Source organism: Lagenorhynchus albirostris, chromosome 7 (genome assembly GCF_949774975.1).
Source record: "Lagenorhynchus albirostris chromosome 7, mLagAlb1.1, whole genome shotgun sequence".
In the NCBI taxonomy this organism is placed as follows: domain Eukaryota; kingdom Metazoa; phylum Chordata; class Mammalia; order Artiodactyla; family Delphinidae; genus Lagenorhynchus; species Lagenorhynchus albirostris.
Window position 1 is genome coordinate 57,810,891 of NC_083101.1, and position 20,655 is coordinate 57,831,545.

Consider the following 20,655-nt stretch of genomic DNA (forward strand, 5'->3'; position numbering starts at 1 on the left):
TTTGCACTTTGGAAATACAGAAAGCTCTGGTTTCTCAGATTCAGTGTTTAAGGTTTCATTGTTTGAAAATTCGCTTCGTACCCTCCTGTGGTTTCAAATCCCTCCACTCAAATTAAGAGTGGATTGAAAGGTACTAAGGAAAGGTATTTAAAAATTAGCATTTAATTGAGACTTCTCCCATAATGGAATATGAAGAATTCCAAGGTATTGCAAAGAGAAAGCTAAGTCTCTCAAGTACAGATCAAATTTTTATGGATTTGCCAATCTTAAGAAATCTAAATAGTCTACCTCATCTCGCTCAGATAGGGAGGATATATTACATGCTGTATCATTCTTCATTGTGGTGACATTTAGTAAATCTTGAATATGTGGATTATTTCCCCAATTGCTTCACATGTTTATAAACCACATGGACCATATTTTTCATCTCTACCCCAGTGCTTTACATATGTTCTTGCATACACAAAGCTGACACAAATCTCTGAAGCCAAATTATAGTTCATTGTAATAATTCAGGAAATGTACCATCAGTCAAAATAGGCTAGGATATGCTGCAGCAAAAAATGATCTGAATATATCAGGAGCATATAGCACCCTCATCTTCACCCTGGTAGTCACCCTGGGATCTAAGCAAATAGAGCAGTCTCTATATGGAACATTGCTTATATCATAGCAGGGAAAATGCGAGATACTTAACCATGTGTTGGCTCTTAAAGCTTCTGCTTCAAGGGGACAAGCACCGCTTCTACCTACCTTTCATTGGTCAGAGTAAGTCTTATGACTACTCACTGAAGGGAGAGAAAATGAAATACTAGGAAAACCATAATGTGATCTTCCACAGGAGACATAGGAGTTGGAAAGAAGATATACTGGGGCATCGCTGAACCTGTATATATTCTTCCAGCCCCAAGCCAGGTGCTAAGCAGCCGTTTTTCACCACTTCTCTGTCTCTCCTAACCTTGGGTATGATTAAATTAATTGGTTAAGGAAAGCTGGTATGTATTTCATGTGATTAATTCCTTGGAAAACAATTGCAGTAGATTGCATTGATTCGCTTCATTTTACATACTTGAAATTAGAGGCTTATGAAGTCTACATGCAAATTTATGCAAAGTGGGATGCAAATTCATAATGCGAGTCATGAGTCCTGGCACTCCCCCCTCCCTCTCGAAAAAGAACTGCACCACTGAATATGCATGTGCTGCATATGGTACTGCTCTTTCCAAATAGCAACTCAGAGCCAGCAGCCAAATAAATCCCAGTGACATCAACCAAGCAAGAAACAAAAGTTTAAAATCATTTAGGAACAAAAATTGAGCTCCAAAGTCTCAATATTTTCAGGGTCAACATTTTCAAGCAAGATTTGAGTTAACAAATGCACTGTCCTTCAGATTTCAAGCTCTGCATGGGTAGGACAGAGGCATGCTGTTGAACAAAAGAGGTACTGGGGGAACCCATTCTGGAATTTCATTCCCTTGATTACTTGCTTCTGGTGATCACTTGGCTGGCTGGATCAAATAAATCTTCATTGCTATGAGCCAGTGCCCATGTGTGCTGACATATTTCTCCCTCATTTATACCCATCAGTGGGGGATTGTGGTTCCAAGGTTCAGAGAGTGATTATTAAGATGGTCTCAAAGAGAGGAACAAATTTTGCACCTGAGTGCTTGCAAGTCAGGCATAGGGAAAAATTAACCACTTGTAGGAATGCCAATGAGAAACAATATCATGACTGGCCTGCAGGTGGTACTCAGATGATTCACGGAGCTTATTCTGGTCTTGTGAGACCCCAGTTTTGCTTTGATGCTAAGTATATGTAAAATATTTTGGTGAAATAAATAAACAGATATGGGGCACAGTCTCATGAGTCTTCTTCTAATTTGATGCTAATGAATTCAGCCTTTAGTCATGTAGTTATTCACTCATTTATCACATATTTTTTTACTTTTCTTCCAAGCACTGGGCAGGGACCTGGGGGTATAAGAACAAATGACAGGCATCCCCTGCCCTTGAGGAGCACCAACCAACCTACTGAGCTCCTGGAGCTTTGCATAGTGTCAGGGACACTGTCTCCGGATGGCTTTTAGAAGTAAATGCTTCACTCTGTATGACAGTCTCTAGGTCCAATAAAGATGTTAAAAAAAAAAAAAAAAAAAGTACATGCTCATGAGTCACGGTGAGCAATATACCAGATGGGAGGAGGGAGCAATGAGATCCTTTGATGTGATGGGACAGCCCTCCATTACAGCAATGGCTTTTATAAAATTCTATTCAGGAAACTATTTCTCAGCCATAGCTTAGGTTTCAAACAACATTTAGGACCACAAAATTTCAGTACAACAAATGGGTTTCAAATGTCCCCTGGAGTTTGTCATAATGGGTTTTGATCTATGAATTTAAAAAATATGCCCAGTGGTTTAGATATTTTACTTATAAAACTCTCCTGTAGCAAAGGGAAAAGGGAAACACAGAGATTGTGTTGGAATCATAAAGTGACCTAGGGGTTAAGGGACCTATGTCTTCTTTATTTATCCTTAGACTGTGGCCTTCAAAATTATTCAAAATAATTGGCATGCCAGTAACAAATGTGCCAGGGCTCCCCACATGTATCAATGCGAGAGAGTAAAGTCAAGTCGCCATGTAGGTTGGGAGGCAGTCTAATGAAAGCAAGTCATCAAAAGATGGCTATTATTAAACAAAGGAATGATAATAATCGTTATAATGGCACCAGGTCATATTTATCAAGTGTTTAAGTATGCAGTAAGCCCTGGGATAAGAGCATTTAATTGTTACATCAACTCAACATGCCCATTTTACAGATTAGGACACTGAGGCTCAGACAGGTATGAAAAGGAGCAAGCCTGGTATTCGGTTTGACTGCACCCACAGCCTCTTCTTTCTCTCAGTGTTAGACCTCTGCCTAGGAGAGCCTCCCTCCCTCAGTTGAGACGGGGAGGCTGTCAGAGCAGGAATGTCCATGTTGGCTTGATCTCAGTGAAGGACAGCCTGCAGAATGCTGCTCATGTCTGGGCTGTCAGTGAGCACAACTGATCCAATCCAAGGGCAAAATGGACTGCTGCTTCTTTTCTTCCTTTGACTAGAAAAAAATCACAGAAGGAGGAGAATGGAAAGGACCCCTTTCTGGCTCCCCAGCTCTTAGCATTTTTCAAGTTTGTGGATACTACATATAGTGGGTTGAATTGTTCAAGTCCTAACCCTGGTACCTGTGACTGTGACCTTATTTGGAAATAGAATCTTGTCTGATATGATTAATTGAGATGAGTTCATACTGGAGTAGAGTGGGCTCTAAATCTAGTGACTAGTATCTTCATAAGAGAAAGCAGATGGAGATTTGAACACAGAGGGAAGAAGGCCAGGTGGAAACAGAGGCAGGGATTGTAAATGATGCAAGCTACCAGCTACAGAGCAGCCAGGATTGCTGAGGATTCTTCTCTAGAACTTTCGAGAAAGCATGGCCCTATTGACACCTTGATTTTGAATTTCTACCTTCAGAATTAGGATAGAATAAATTTTTGCTCTTGTAAGCTACCTGGTTTGTGGTACTTTGTTATGGCAACCCTGGGAGGCTAATATACCATATTTCTTGTCTCTTTCCATTATAGCCTATGTTTTGTTATCGTGGCCACTATCTAGCTGAGACCTTTGTCTCCATCAGCTGAACTCTTATGGTGGGCTTTTCTCTAGTCTGGCTGCAGAGTATTCTTCCCTTGTACAGTGCATCTTTCCCAGTGCTGCCAGAATCATTTTTCAGAAATCCAGTTCCAATTAAGTCACATCTCTGCTGTTCAAAGTTTTCAGTGATCCCTCAACATACAACACCCACAGCCTGGGACTCAAGCCTCCTCATTAGAAGCCTCTAACTTACCTGCTTACCATTGGGGCCTCCCACTTCTCTATCATCGTGGTCCTGGTGAGCCCACAATAAATACTCACAATTATTATTATTTCTTAAATATGAATTCAGCCCACATGATGGTTCAGCTTTCCCTGTCTGTGAGCCTCATTTTTCCTCTTTGTTGTTTTTCTATCTTTACATACTCCAGCTCCACTACCCTCTCCCTTTTTTTTCCCTCTGAGGACCATGGTTATCCTTCCTCATGCTTCCCGAATGCCATCTCTTTACAATCTTTTCCAGTTGTGCTAACTTGGTGATCCCTTTCCTCTACACTCCCATAATTTTTTCCTGAATTCATAGTAATTAACATACACTGAATTCTTCCCATGTACCAGCCACTGTGCTAAGGGTTTAACTTACACAGATTATCATACTTCATCCTGACAACAGTTCTACTTGTTAATTTTATGGGAAAAAATAAGGCTTCAAATTAGTATGTCTCTTGCTGAAGATTCGTAGCTAAACAGTGGTTTCGCTGGTTTAAGGCGGTTTAAGCGCTGGGCTGTTGAAATCCCAGTCACACGCTCCACAGCGCTGCACAATGCCACCTCTGGCTAGCTTCCTTGCTCTGGAGTTATTGTAATGAATCTTCTTATTGTCTCAAGTTCTCTACTAGATTTTGAGCTCCTCAAGGTTGTCTGCATCTAGCTCATATTTGGTTTCTCTGCAGGGCTTAATGTAGTGGGAAGGACTCTGGGTTAGGAGGTAGGACGTGTGAGTTTTAGGCTTGACTCTGCTATGAAGCAATGGTGTAGCTTTGACCAATTGTACCACCTCTGTAGATATCTCTGTGGGCCACTCTGACTACATTTCAACGTTTACTATGGCTCAGAGCTCAGGCTCTGTTAGGAGAGCAACATGCATTGATTTCACCAAAATTAATTAAGAGCAGGTCTAGTCACGGTTGAAACCTTGAGACAAACCGGAAGGCAAGGGCCCTTGGATGAAATGTCCATTTGACTAGTTGTGTTTTGTTTTTGTTTTTGTCCAGAAACATTGCTTAAAGCTTAAAATAAACACTCTCATGTAAGACCCCCTCTAAAACAGGGACAGATTATTTGCTGAAAGCAAGTCTGTTTAATTTTTTTCTATTGTTACTCTAAATCAGATGGGTTTTCTATTTTTAACGAGACTTAATTTATTAAAACAAACACCCAACACATGATGTAAGGCATAAGATTTAACAGTAGATCTTAAGGCCATTTTTAAGGCAGCTAGGGTAGTATTGAGATGTTTGAAGATCATAATTAAAATGAGACACTAAAAACAAAAAGATGTCTCAACTCTTCAACCATCAAAATATTTGGCATCCCTTTCTTTCCTAGGCCCCAAATAGCCATGTAATCATCGCTCTGTGTTTTACATGTAGTTCTATAGCTAAGTACATCATTATTTAGACTCCACAGATGATATGGTAATCAGGGATTTACTGTAAACCCAATTTAATTTCTATGGAATTACTGACTTTAAGGTTGCAAAACAGTATTGTTTACAAGGCAGTATAATAGCACTCAGAATGAATGCTGATTAGAGCTAATAACGAAAGGAATGCATAGCTCTCAGGACTAAGCCTAAATAGTTATAGTGATCAATACGGTAATACTGTATTGATACCTGTTGAACACCTACTCTGCAGTCTCCACACAATAAAACTAAAGATATGGACAAAACCCAAAGATCCTTTTATTAAAAAATTCAAGAATAATCCCTGTAATGGGTCACCTCATACTTTTTTTTTTTCCTTGCTTATTCTAACTAATAACACTAATTCTTTGTCTGGGATTTCAATTTTTAATTAATAACCAAAATGCTGAATTCTTGGATGGGTTAGTCTTAGAAGTATCTCTTTGAAACCTAAATGGTGCATAGTCAATCCGCTACACAATAAATTTGCTCTTGCTATACTTTTCCGTGTAACCAATTAAATGTGTCTGAATTTAGATGTACAGGTGGGAATACGCATGAATAAATGAATACACTCCAACAAACTTTGAGATGTAGTGGACAAGAGGAAAGATACAGTTTAAAGTTCCTTGTGCTTATTGGTCATACTCTTTGGTGAATAAACTTTAATTGTTGCACAGAGGTGAAAAGTAGCCTAAGGGATGAGTCAAGCCGATAGGCCTTGTTTGAGGGTGGAGTAGAAAGTGTTTGGGCAGCATTTATGCAAACACGGCAGTCCAAATAGAACTTTCGCAGAATTTTGAGAAATCCAGACTGTAATTTAAAGAAAAGAAGAAGAGTGGCAGTCTCAAAAAAAGGAGGTGGGGGTGGGAATTCTATGATTTTTTTTTTCTAATCTTCCTTACGATGGGAATTGTATTCAAAAGTATCAAGCTATTAGGAAATGAGACTATATTTTTAATTTAGTAAGGATTTTGTATGGTAGAAAGAAGTTGCCAAGAGGTCAGGAGTGGAAAGGAGGAAGGTAAATTAAATCTCTTGGAAACAGCTATTCCCTCAAATTTTTTTACTCATCGGGCTAAAATATCCCTGGAAATTAATGCCAACAATAAATTGCACTCCAGGTAGTGAATCAGTTCTAAATCAAAAGTTCCTTGAGGAGAGGCATTCTACTGTGTTTTATTTTATTTTTCCCATGCATTTACTCAACCAATATTTAATGATCTCCTACTGCATGACAAACACTGTCCTAGATGCTGGGGATTTAAAAATCAAAAGACAGATGTGACTCTCCCATCCTTACAGTTTTCAGCCTCATAGAGAAGACAGATAACCAATAAGTTATGTCAAAAAATTGTATAAGTGTTGCTTTCGTTATGATCCTTTTAGTTATAAGAGACAAAGACCAAATTCAAATTGGCTAAATCAAAGAGAATAATTGGCTTACCAATCAAAACAACCCAACGCATTGATCATGGCTAAAAGCAGAGTGTTTGGGACATATATTCTGCCTTAATCTCATTCTTTCCATTATTCTGTAATGGTTCTCTACTCAGGCAGACTTTCTCCTTGTGGTGACAAAATGTCTGCCAGTAGCTCCAACTTTGGATTTATCATCTTAGATCATTCTCTTACCCTTACAGAAAGAGAATTTCTCTTCCCTTGCGGTTTCAGAGAAATCTTGGGCTTAATTTGAGTTGTTCAAAATTGGGTCACCTGGGCTTCCCTGGTGGCGCAGTGGTTGAGAGTCCGCTTGCCGATGCAGGGGACACGGGTTCGTGCCCCGGTCTGGGAAGATCCCACATGCCGCAGAGCGGCTAGGCCCGTGAGCCATGGCCGCTGAGCCTGCGCGTCCAGAGCCTGTGCTCCACAACGGGAGAGGCCACAACACTGAGAGGCCTGTGGACCGCAAAAAAAAAAAATTGGGTCACCTGTCCATTTCTGAAGCAGTCATTGGAGTGAACAGCATGCTTAGGCCAAGGCCCACCCTGAGCTAGGGTGTGGGCAGCTCTAATCAAATCACATAATGTGGAAAAAGGAGGGATGGTTTCATACGGAAAATTTGGATGAATTACTAGAGAAGGGTGGAAAATCTCCCAGGCAGGCAGAAACTATGGACATTTACCACAAATCTTATGATGTGAAAATACAGGGCACTCACTGTGTTCTTACCTCTTCCCCCCATGCACACAGGAAGCATATTTTCAATGGTGGTTATATTAAAATCATTTTAAAAGGTATTTTTGAGCATCTCTTGTGATCTGTGATGTTAACTTTGTGTGTCAGCCTGGCTGTGCTAATGGATGTCCAGATAGCTGGCAAAACATTATTTCTGGGTGTGCCTATGAGGGCGTTTCTGGAAGAGATTAGGATTTGAATCAGAAGACTGAATAAATAAGATCACTGCCTGTGGGAGGAGGTCTTTGAGAGGACATGATGGCAGGTTAATCCAAGAGCTGGACCACAGCAATGAGAGGCTTCTCACCCCCTCCCCTGTCCTTGGAATGTGCATTCCCCCTTGCATTCCCCAACACTAGAAGCCCCAAAGACATAGCCTTGAGATGTGTTGTTGAGAACATCTGGACTGGAGATGTGACTGAACCCAGTTAAGGTCTCTACATAAATTTTTAAGATCCTAATGGGTGAGTGCAGAGGTATACTTGTCTCGCAGTCACCCAAGATAGCCTTGTATACAAGGCTGCCACCTATCAACCTGGAGTAGCCTGCATCTTTCTTCAGTCTTTCCTGGCCCTCCATGTATGGGGCCAGTTTGCAAACCAACACCCTCACCAATGTGGGTGAGCATCATCCAACCTGTTGAGGGCCTGAATAGAACAAAAAGGCAGAGGATGGGTGAATTTGCTCTCTGCTTGAGTTGGGACATCCATCTTCTCCTGCCCTGGGACATTGGTTCTCCCTGCTCTGTGGCCTTTGAGCTTGGACCAGGACTTAACACCATTGGCCTTCAGTTCTCAGGCCTTTGGGTTTGGACTGGAACTACACACCACTGGTTTTCTTGGGCCTCCAACTTGCAGACTCCATAATCATGTGAGCCAATCCCTCATAATAAATCTCTTTCTATATATCTATGTGTATCCTCTTGATTCTGTTTCTCTGAAAAACTCCAGGTAACACAGAAGATGTTATTTGTGAGATACCAAAGAAATAAAAGCCAAAAGCTTGGGGTCTGTTTTAAGCACAAAATATCAGTATCAACTGCAACAATCTAAGAAGTTCCAACATGTGTAAAGTGATGTATTACATTTTAAATGCTAAGTGCTAAGTAAGGCATGAAGACATTATGCTCTACTGTCATAATTAAAAATAGCAACTAGTTTTTGTCCAGTATTTCATGTTTTGAAAACTTTTTTGTCTATATTATCTCAGTTGATTTTAAAGTGATCCCTGTCAGGTTGTTGGGGAATATATTTTCATGACCTGCATTTTCTACAGGAGAAACTGAGGCAGGAAGGGGCACACAAGTCCAAAGTGGAGGTGAACAGATTGGGGGATATGCAATCCCGGCTGTTACTTTTCCTTTTGTATCAAAAGGGTCTGCTCCCAAATGTTCCCTGCGGTGGGCATTCCTGAGTAGTCAGAAAGCACAGCCAAAGTGCCCTGCCACTAAAGGGTTCTTTTTTTTCTTTTGAAAGCTCACATTAGTTTAAAAATATGTGTTCAGTTGCTTTCTATTTCATAATATATCTGTACTTCTTTTAATAGTAAAACCTTTTTGCCTCTAACTCTGGCTTATTTGTGCCTCAGTATCCCCAGTGCACTTTTTTTTTTAACATCTTTATTGGAGTATAATTGCTTTACAATGTTGTGTTAGTTTCTGTTGTATAACAAAATGAATCAGCTATACGTATACATATATCCCCATATCCTCTCCCTCTTGCGTCTCCCTCCCACCCTCCTTCTCCCACCCTCCTTATCCCACCCCTCTAGGTGGTCACAAAGCACCAAGCTGATCCCCCTGTGCTATGTGGCTCCTTCCCACTAGCTATCTGTTTTACATTTGGTAGTGTATGTATGTCCATGCCACTCTCTCACTTTGTCCCAGCTTACCCTTCCCCCTCCCCGTGTTCTCAAGTCCATTCTCTATGTCTGTGTCTTTATTCCTCTCCTGCCCCTAGGTTCTTCAGAACCTTTTTTTTTTTTTTAAGATTCCATATATATCTGTTAGCATATGGTATTTGTTTTTCTCATTCCGACTTACTTCACTCTGTATGACAGACTCTAGGTCCAGCCACCTCACTACAGATAATTCAATTCTGTTTCTTTTTATGGCTGAGTAATATTCCATTGTATATATGTGCCACATCTTTATCCATTCACCTGTTGATGGACACTTAGGTTGCTTCCATGTCCCGGCTTTTGTAAATAGAGCTGCAGTGAACATTGTGGTACATGTCTCTTTTTGAATTATGGTTTTCTCAGGGTATATGCCCAGTATGGGCCTGACACCCAGATTCACAAAGCACAGCACAAGATTGCAGGCACATGGAGACCGGTGATGTGATTTCTGGGGGGCAGGGATTGTCATTTTCAGTCTTGAGGAATGTATCTAGCAGAGAAATGGTCTTCGGTCATAAGTAGCACTCCTTCCTTGTGGACAACAGTGACAAGAGCATAATTCAAGTCCCCTCTCATCCGCAAAAGTCCTTGAAAAATAAGCATAGGCCCAGTGGGAAAAATCTGTGTTTAGCAAGTTTCTACTGTTTTACATGGAACATCCATGCATTTCTTTGTATTATTATCACGTTTGCTCCCTTTCACGAAGAAATAAATCACAGAGTATGTTCTACAGGTTTCAAGTTTGCTAAAAACAAACACAATTTCACAGCTTTCCAGAATATTTTATTGTTTAGCAGCTTCCAGGACTTTGTATTCACTAAGTACCTTACAGTTTATTCCTTAATCATCACAGAATCCTTGAAGCAGTTTGGCCTGATATATTGGTGGTTCTGCTTTATGGATGAAGAACATAAAAGGAAGTGATGTTCAAAGTTATACACAAGGACCAAAGTTAGAATCCATAAGTCTCCATTACAAATACGTTCCATTGAATCTGGCTTCCTTCCTGCATTTCAACCTTGGGTTTTTCTATAACCTCTTTAAGTTAGGTCAAAAGGACAAGTCTCTGCCTGATTCTGCCTGACCTGTATTCTGATAGTGTCACTTAGTAATCTTGTGACTAAGGGTATGTCATAAAACTCAAACAAGCTTCAGTTTTCTCCCTTGTAAAAAGGGGAAATGAAGCCTATGTTTCAAGTTGTGATTACCTATAACAAATGTAACAAATGGTCATTGTTGCAATTAAGAATCAACATAATTTCTCCAATTTTCTCATTCTCTTTCTTGTGGTAGATCATCAAACCCTTGAGAACACAGGCTTCCACTTATAAACTGCTTTATCACAGCGGTTCTCAACCGTAACTGCACTCAAGAATCAGTTGGGCAGCCTTTTGAAATTATCCATTTCTTTTTTTTCACTCCAGACCAATTAAACAAGAATAAATAAGAGGTGGTCTCAAACATCATACTTTTTAAAATCTCCCCAGATGGATTCTACTATTCTACTATCTCTACTATCATATGAGTGAGAGTGATGACCTAGAGCTGATTTTGACTTCCGTCTATTTTATATACTAGTTAAAAAGTAAGTTACTTATAAACTTTGGCATTTTATCTTTAGCAGTAGTAAATTAATTTGCCGCTGATTGATAGGACAGTCTAACATGTCAACTCAGTTGGAACCACTGATTCCTGGTTGGGGTAACGAATCCTGGATGGGGTTTGGGAAGAGGTTGGGGGAGGAAGGAGTTGATGCAAATTTGAGTGCCTGGATGCATGGGATGGAATTAATAGAGATGGGGAATGCAGGAAGAACAGGGTTTTGTAATGATGATGTAAGGATGAAGCAGAGAACAGCAGGCATAATCTGCCTTAAACTATATTTAGGAATCCAGACCCTAAAATCTTCAGAGTATAGATATGAATCAGCACATAGCCTGAGTCTCCTTTATTCATTTAGTCTATTCAGGAAAGCACAGTGGTTAAGAGAATAACTAGAGTCAGACTCCCTGGGTTTGAGTGCTCCTCTACCATTTCCTAGCTTTGTGATGCTGCACAAGTTACTTAATATTTTTTATGCCTCAATTTTTATAACAGTCTAATGGCGAAAATTATATCTGCTTCCTAGGTTACTAGGAGGGAAAAAATGAGTTAATTCTTGCCAAGTGCTTAGAACACTCCCTGGCATATAGTAAGTGCCTAGTTAGTGCTATTATGATTATTTATTTGAGAAATATTTATTTCATGTTGACCATGCACTATGTACTGTACAGGTGCTATGCACAGTGCTGAGCAAAGCACATTTATTTCCACCCTTAGAACTTAGAGAGGAATCACGAGCTCTAAAATAAGAAATACTGACAGAAGTCATGATTGATCCTGAAGAAGCAAAAATGGGAAGTCTCTCTATTTCTGTACAGGGAGCTCTCTAATGAGTTAATGTATTTAAAGATATACAGACAGTTAATGTGTATAAAGATGCATATGTAGAGGGAGAGATGTGCACATCATAAAGGCAGGTGTATAAAGAAAATAGTCAAGGAAGCTAAAGGCCAGAATGATGTGAGAATTGCAAAACTTGCAAAAACAACTGATGGGGTTTTAATGACACTTTCAGAGCAAAACAAGTGACCAAGTAAAATACAAAACAAAAATACCAAAGCCAAACAGAGATGCGACAAGAAAACAAAAATACAGACCAATATACCTAATGAATAGAGATACAAAAATCCTCAACAAAATATTAGGAAATCAAATCCAGCAATACATTAAGAGGATATTATTCACCACGACTGAGTAAAATTTATCACAGGAATGCAAGTGTAGTTCATGTAAAAAAATCTATCAATGTAATACACTATGAAGGGAGAAAACAAATGCACACAATCATCTCAATAGACAATGGAGAAGCATTTGAAAAAAATTCAACACCCTTTCATGATAAAAATACTTAGGAAACTAAGAATAAAAGGTAATTTTCTTAACATGATGAAGAGTATTTATGAACATTCCATAGTTGACATCATACTCAATGGTGAAAGACTGAAAGCTTTTCCCCTAAGGTCAGGAGCAAGACCACTATGTCCACTTTCACCACTGCTCTTTAACATTTCACTGGAAGTTCCAGCAAGGACAGTAAGGCAAGAAAAAGAAATAAAAGACATTCAAATTAGAAAGGAGAAAGTAAAACTTTCTCTATTTTCAGGTGAAATAATTCTATGTATGAAAATCCCAAAGAAGCCACAAAAAACTACTAGAGCAAATAAATGAATTTAGCAAAGTTGTAGGGTAGAAAATCAACGTGCACAAAAAGTTGGTTGTGTTTCTATACACCAGCAAGGGACAATTAAAAAAGGAAATTAAAATAATTCCATTTGCCATAGCATCCAAAATAATAAAATGCCTAGAAATAAATTTAACCAAGGAAGTATAAAACTTACATAATGAGAACTATAAAACATTACTGAAAGAAATTAAACAAGACCTAATTAAATGGAAAGACATCCCATATTCATGGATTGAAAGACATACTATTTTAAAATGGCAGTACTCCCCCAGATAATCTACAGATTCAATGTAATCCGTATCAAAATTCCAATGGCCTTTTATTGCATAAATGGAAAAGCCCATCCTCATATTTATCTGGAATTACAAGGTGTCCCAAATAGCTAAAACAATATTGAAGAAGAAAAAGTTTGAGGACTCACAGTTCTCAATTTCAAAACTTACTGCAAAGCTAAAATAGTGTCACACTGACATAAGGGTAGACATATTTGACCAATGGAATACAATTACAAGTTGAGAAACAAACCTAAATATCTGTGGTCAATTCATTTTTGATATGGGAGCTAAGACCATTCAATAGGGAGAGAATAGTCTCTTCAACAAATGGTGCAGGGACAACTGGATAAGTATATGCAAAAGAATGAATTTGGACCCTACCTTACTCCATTTACAAAAATCAACTCAACATGGATCAATGACTTAAATATAAGAGGGAGAGAGGGAGGAACCAGACACATGCTTGTATATAGATAGTGTCAAGTTAATCAGGAGTGGTGAACAGCCAGCATTCTTCAATTGTAAAGCGTAAAATAAACATTTCTTTAAAAGAGAAATGGAAATCAATCGTCGGATATTGCCTGGTTTCTTGAAGTTAGTTCAACTTGTCAAACTCTGGTGAATTACCTCTCAAGGGACCATAAGAATTGTCTGATGTGATTGTGGGACCACTGTTGATCATCTTTCAGAAATCATGGACAATAAGAAAGGTGTTAGCCCAGAGGCGATGGACAACTGTGAATTTATTCACAAAGGGGAACATGGTCCCTGGATTACAGGTTGCTAAACTAGATGGTGATTCCCAACAGAATTTCCCAGTAGATATTTTATAGGCAGTTTATAAGAGGTGACATGTAGGCCAACCTGGACTCCCTAAGCAGAGCTAACAAGTCAAACCATAATTTACATTTTGTAAATAATTACCAGGCCAGAAAATTAGGGGAATGCTATAGATATGAGAAAGCTAAATTTATTAAGGCATTAAACAAAGTCTTATCTTGCTGATAAAATGGAAAAAAATGTGGTCTGGGATACTCGTATGGTTAACTAGTTTAATTGCTGGTAGAATAATTGTTAATTTAATTGTTTGTTGAATATTCAAGGAGTATTGATTAATAGATGGGCACCAATCTAGAAGGAGACCTCAGTGATCACATTCTGGGGCCCTATTCTCTTGCTTATTCCAATTCAACTTACCATTTAAATTTATATCCAAAGAGTATAGAATTCTAGTAAGAGGCCTCACTGCAAGAATAAAAATAGGGCTTTTAGTTTAGTTTATAAAAAACTATCAGTGCAATTACAAATGGGAAAGATTTAGTTTGATAGCCTTTCTTGTGAGATTGCTTTCATTCCTCACATGTTAAGTGAGTGTCCACTATTTGTCAGCTAGCACTCTGCTAGCTGGTCAGCATGTAAAAATGTGGTCACTCCGGGAATCTGTAACAGACTAGCTACCTCAAAACCCTCCCTGAAATCTTAGCGGTTGGTTTCTTACTCAAGTCCCAGAACAATATGGGTCAACAGAGACACTCTTTCAAGCAGACTTTCAGGGGCCTGGGCTTTACCATCCCTAGAACCTCCACTCTCTCGGCATCTGGCCAGCAGAAAGGGGAAGAGAGAGCATGTGGAGGATCATGCCCCCTCCTGCTTGTCCCATATCACTCTATATCGCTTCTAACTACAAGGGAAGCTGGGAAGTATAGTCTCACTGTGTGCCTAGGAGGAAAAGGGAAAATCTGTTTGGGCAACAAACGGCCAATCTCTGCCACAGGGGAAAGACAGACACATAAAACAACATAGTAAATAAAATCGGTATTGGAGATACATAGAAGGTGCTAAAAACAAAACAACAACAACAAAACAAATGAACAAACCAAAAAAAAAAAAAAAGAAAAACACGATAAAAGGACTACTGAAGCATCCTGTGCCAGAGTAGTCAAAGAAGATACCCATAAGAGGTGATGCCAGTGATGAGTCTCTGGATGATTTTGAAATAATGGATAGGGGTTAACCAGACAAAGAGGAGAGGGTGTTAAGAGAGACAAACCCAGAAAATGCAAACGAAGGAGAAAGAATGTGGAGGAACTCTGAGCCCAGGAGAACTGGCAGCCTGCCATGGTGTGGGCAGTGGCTCTCTTGGGGCTCATGTAATTCTCAGCATTTGAAAAGAATGGCTGCTTGGATGGGAAGGTGGCATCCTCTTCTGTTCTACAATCCAGTTCACAGAGCTCCTTTTTGGCACAGCCACCAGAAAATGGTCCCTTTTTATGCTACATCTTACCTTATAAAGTGTCACATAACTGCTCCCAAAGCACTTCCCTGTGGGTCACAGTGGCTGCTGTTCGACCAGCCAAAGCGGGGAAGGCAGCTTAACACAAACCCATCATTATGTTCTGTTGAGTGCAGGATTCCAGTTCCCATTCCCCAAGGAGAGGCAGTAGAGATGTAATCTCAGTTGAAGGCCATCGTATCTGTGAGAAAAGTACATCTGAAAGCGGGGAGGTCTACACTTATCTTGGGTCCAGGATTTCTATTTTTGGAGAACCTCAGACTGATGACAAACTGAGATGAGACTACCCACAAGCCCTGGAGAACAAGCCAGGGCTCAGGAAGATCTGTCGCAGGCCTAGGACTCTTGGTGAGAAGCACAAAACCAAAAGCCATTCTGATATGCTCACACCGTCAGATAAGAGGAGACCAAGCCAGTGCTGTTCCCACACTAGGGTGGTCTTTGCTAGCAACCAGTACCACTGGGACAGTCTCCCCAGCTCTTGGTTTTAAGGTCATTTCTTGGTCTCCTGCTCTTTTGCACTCAGTTGACTGCTGGATATAAAGACTTTTTAAAGAACAGATGGCGGGGGCGGGGACCTTCAAGATGGTGGAGGAATAAGATGTGGAGATCGCCTTCCTCCACATAAATACATCAGAAATACATCTACACGTGGAACAACTCCTACAGAACACCTACTGAACACTGGCAGAAGACCTCAGACTTCCCAAAAGCTTTGCTTTTACAATTTGTCCTAGGGTTCTGTCTCTCTGCCTTTTTTTTTTTTTTTAAGTATAGTTTTTAGTGCTTGTTAGCATTCGTGGATTTGTTTTTTGGTTTGGTTGCACTCTTCTTTCTTTCTTTCCTTTTTTTAATTACGTTTTTATTTTTAATATTTTTTATTTTTCATTTTAATAACTTTAATTTATTTATTTTTCTTTCTTTCTTTCTTTTCTTTCTACCTTTTCTTCTGAGCCGTGTGGCTGACAGGGTATTGGTGCTCCAGCCAGGTGTCAGCTCTCAACCTCTGAGGTGGGAGAGCTGAGTTCAGGACATTGGTTCACCAGAGAACTCCCGGCCCCATGTAATATCAAACGGTGAAAGCTCTCCAAGAGATCTCTATCTCAACACTAAGACCCAGCTCCACTCAATGACCAGCAAGCTATAGTGCTGGACACCCTTTGCCAAACAACTAGCAAGACAGGAACACAACCCCACCAATTAGCAGAGAGGCTGCCTAAAATCATAATAAGTTCACAGACAACCCAAAACACACCACTGGATGTGGTCCTGCCCACCAGAAAGACAAGATCCAGCCTCACCCACCAGAACAGAGGCACCAGTCCCTTTCCCCAGGAAGCCTGCACAACCCACTGAACAAAACTTACCCACTGGGAGCAGACACCAAAAACAACAGGAACTATGAACTTGAAGCCTGTGAAAAGGCAAACACAGTAAGTTAAGCAAAATGAGAAGACAGAGAAATACTCAGCAGATGATGGAGCAAGGTAAAAACCCAACAGACCAAACAAATGAAGAGGAAGTAGGCAGTCTACTTGAAAAAGAATTCAGAGTAATGATAGTAGAGATGATCCAAAATCTTAGAAATAGAATGGACAAAATACAAGAAACGTTTAACAAGGACCTAGAAGAACTAAAGAGCAAACAATGATGAACAACACAATAAATGAAATTTAAAATTCTCTAGAAGGAATCAATAGCAGAATAACTGAGGCAGAAGAACGGATAAGTGACCTGGAAGATAAAAGAGTGGAAATAACTACCGCAAAGCAGAATAAAGAAAAAAGAATGAAAAGAATTGAGGACAATCTTAGAGACTTCTGGGACAAAATTAAACACACCAATTTGAATTATAAGGGTCCCAGAAGAAGAGGAGAAAAAGAAAGGGACTGAGAAGATATTTGAAGAGATTATAGTTGAAAACTTCCTTAATATGGGAAAGGAAAAAGTCAATCAAGTCCAGGAAGCACAGAGAGTCCCATACAGGAGAAATCCAAGGAGAAACATACCAAGACACACATTAATCAAACTATCAAAAATTAAATACAAAGAAAAAATATTAAAAGCATCAAGGAAAAAGAAACAAATAATGTACAAGGGAATCCCCATAAGGTTAAGAGCTGATCTTTCAGCAGAAACTGTGCAAACCAGAAGGGAGTGGCAGGACATATTTAAAGTGATGAAGGGGAAAAGACTACAATCAAGATTAGTCTACTCAGCAAGGATCTCATTCAGATTTGACGGAGAAATCAAAACCTTTACAGACAAAAAAAAGCTAAGAGAATTCAGGACCACCAAACCAGCTTTACAGCAAATGCTAAAGGGACTTCTCTAGGCAGGAAACACAAGAGAAGGAAAAGACCTATAATAACAAACCCAAAACAATTAAGAACATGGTAATAGGAACATACATATTGATAACTACCTTTAAAGTAAATGGATTAAATACTCCAACCAAAAGACATAGACATAAAGAAGAAGAATGAAAAGAAATGAAGACAGCCTAAGAGACCTCTGGGACATAATTAAACGCAGCAACATTCACATTATAGGGGGTCCCTGAGGGAGAAGAGAGAGAGAAAGGACCAGAGAAAATATTTGAAGAGATTATAGTAGAAAACATCCCTAATATGGGAAAGGAAATAGCCACTGAAGTCCGGAAATGCAGAGTCCCAGGCAGGATAATCCCAAGCAGAAAAACACTGAGACACATAGTGATCAAATTGACAAAAATTAAAGACAAAGAAAACTTATTGAAAGTGACAAGGGAAGAACGACAAATAACATACAAGGGAACTGCCGTAAGGTGAACAGCTGATTTCTCAGCAGAAAATCTACAAGCCTGAAGGGAGTGGCATGATAGTTTTAAAGTGATGAAAGGGAAGAACCTACAACCAAGATTACTCTACCAGGCAAGGATCTCATTCAGATTCAATGGAGAAATCAAAAGCTTTACAGACAAGCAAAAGCTAAGAGAATTCAGCACCAACAAACCAGCTCTACAACAAATGCTAAAGGAACTTCTGTAAGTGGGAAAAACAAGAGTAGAAAAGGAACTAGAAAAACAAACCCATAACAATTAAGAAAATGATAATAGGAACATACACATCGATAATTAACTTAAACGTGAATGGATTAAATGCTCCAATCAAAAGACACAGACTTGCTGTATGGATCCAAAAATAATCTCTGTATACATGCTGTCTACAAGAGATCCACTTCAGACCTAGGGACACATACAGACTGAAAGTGAGTGGATGGAAAAAGCTATTCCATGCAAATGGAAATCAAAAGAAAGCGGGAGTAGCAATACTCATATCAGATGAAATAGACTTTAAAATAATGTTACAAGAAACAAGGAAGGACACTACATAATGATCAAGGGATCAATCCAAGAAGAAGATATAACAATTATAAATATATATGCACGCAACATAGGAGCACCTCAGTACATAAAGTAACTGCTAACACCTATAAAAGAGGAAATCCACAGCAGCACAATAATAGTGGGGGACTTTAACACCCCACTTACACCAATGGACAGATCATCCAAATAGAAAATTAATAAGGAAGAAAAAGCTTTAAATGACACAGTAGACCAGATAGATTTAATTGATATTTATAGGACATTCCACCCAAAAACAGCAGATTACACTTTCTTCTCAAGTGCACATGGAACATTCTTCAGGATAGATCACATCTTGGGTCACAAATCAAGCCTCAGTAAATTTCAGAAAATTGAAATTATATCAAGCATCTTTGGGGACCACAATGCTATGAGATTAGAAATCAATTACGGGAAAAAAAACGTAAAAAACACAAACACATGGAGGCTAAACAGTATGTTACTAAAGAACCAAGAGATCACTGAAGAAATCAAAGAGGAAATAAAAAAATACCTAGAGACAAATGACTGAAAACATGACAATCCAAAACCTATGGGATGTAGCAAAAGCAGTTCTAAGAGGGAAGTTTATAGCAATACAAACTTAATTGTATTTTCTCAAGCAATAAGAAAAATCTCAAACAATCTAACCTTACACTTAAAGGAACTAGAGAAAGAAGAACAAACAAAACCCAAAGTTAGCAGAAGGAAAGAAATCATAAAGATCAGAGCAGAAATAAATGAAATAGAAACAAAGAAAACAATAGCAAAGATCAATAAAACTAAAAGCTGGTGCTTTGAGCAGATAAACAAAATTGATAAAGCATTAGCCAGACTCATCAAGAAAAAGAGGGAGAAGACTCAAATCAATAAAATTAGAAATGAAAAAGGAGAAGTAACAAGAGACACCTCAGAAATACAAAGCATCCTAAGAGACTCCTACAAGCAACTCTATGCCAATAAAATGGACAACCTGGAAGAAATGGACAAATGCTTAGAAATGTACAACGTTCCAAGACTGAACCAGGAAGAAATAGAAAATATGAACAGACCAATCACAAGTAATGAAATTGAAACTGTGATTAAATATCTTGCAACAAACAAAAGTCCAGGACAAGATGGCTTTACAGGTGAATTCTATCAAACATTTAGAGAAGAGCTAACACCCGTCCTTCTCAAACTCTTCCAAAAAATTGCAGAGGAAGGAACACTCTCAAACTCATTCTGTGATTCCACTATCACCCTGATACCAAAACCAGACAAAGACACTACAAAAAAAGAAAATTACAGACCAGTATCACTGATGAATATAGATGCAAACATCCTCAACAAAATACTAGCGAACAGAATCCAACAACACATTAAAAGGATCATACAGCATGATCAAGTGGGATTTATCCCAGGGATACAAGTATTCTTCAATATACACAAATAAATCAATGTGATACACCATATTAACAAATTGAAGAATAAAAACCATATGATCATCTCAATAGATGTAGAAAAAGCTTTTGACAAAATTCCACACCCATTTATGATAAAATCTCTCCAGAAAGTGGGTATAGAGAGAACCTAGCTCAACATAATAAAGGCCATATATGACAAACACACAGCAAACATCTTTCCCAATCATGAAAAACTGAAACCATTTCCTCTAAGATGAGGAACAAAACAAGGATGTCCACTCTCACCACTATTATTCAACATAGTTTTGGAAGTCCTAGCCATGGCAATCAGAGAAGAAAAAGAAATAAAAGAAATCCAAATCAGAAAAGAAGAAGTAAAACTGTCACTGTTTGTGGGTGACATGATCCTATACATAGAGGTTCCCAAAGATGCTACAAGAAAACTACTAGAGCTAATCAATGAATTTGGTAATGTAGCAGGATATAAAATTAATGCACAGAAATCTCTTGCCTTCCTATACACTAATGATGAAAAACCTGAAAGAGAAATTAAGAAAACACTCCCATTTACCATTGCAACAAAAAGAATAAAATAAAACCTACTGAAGACAAA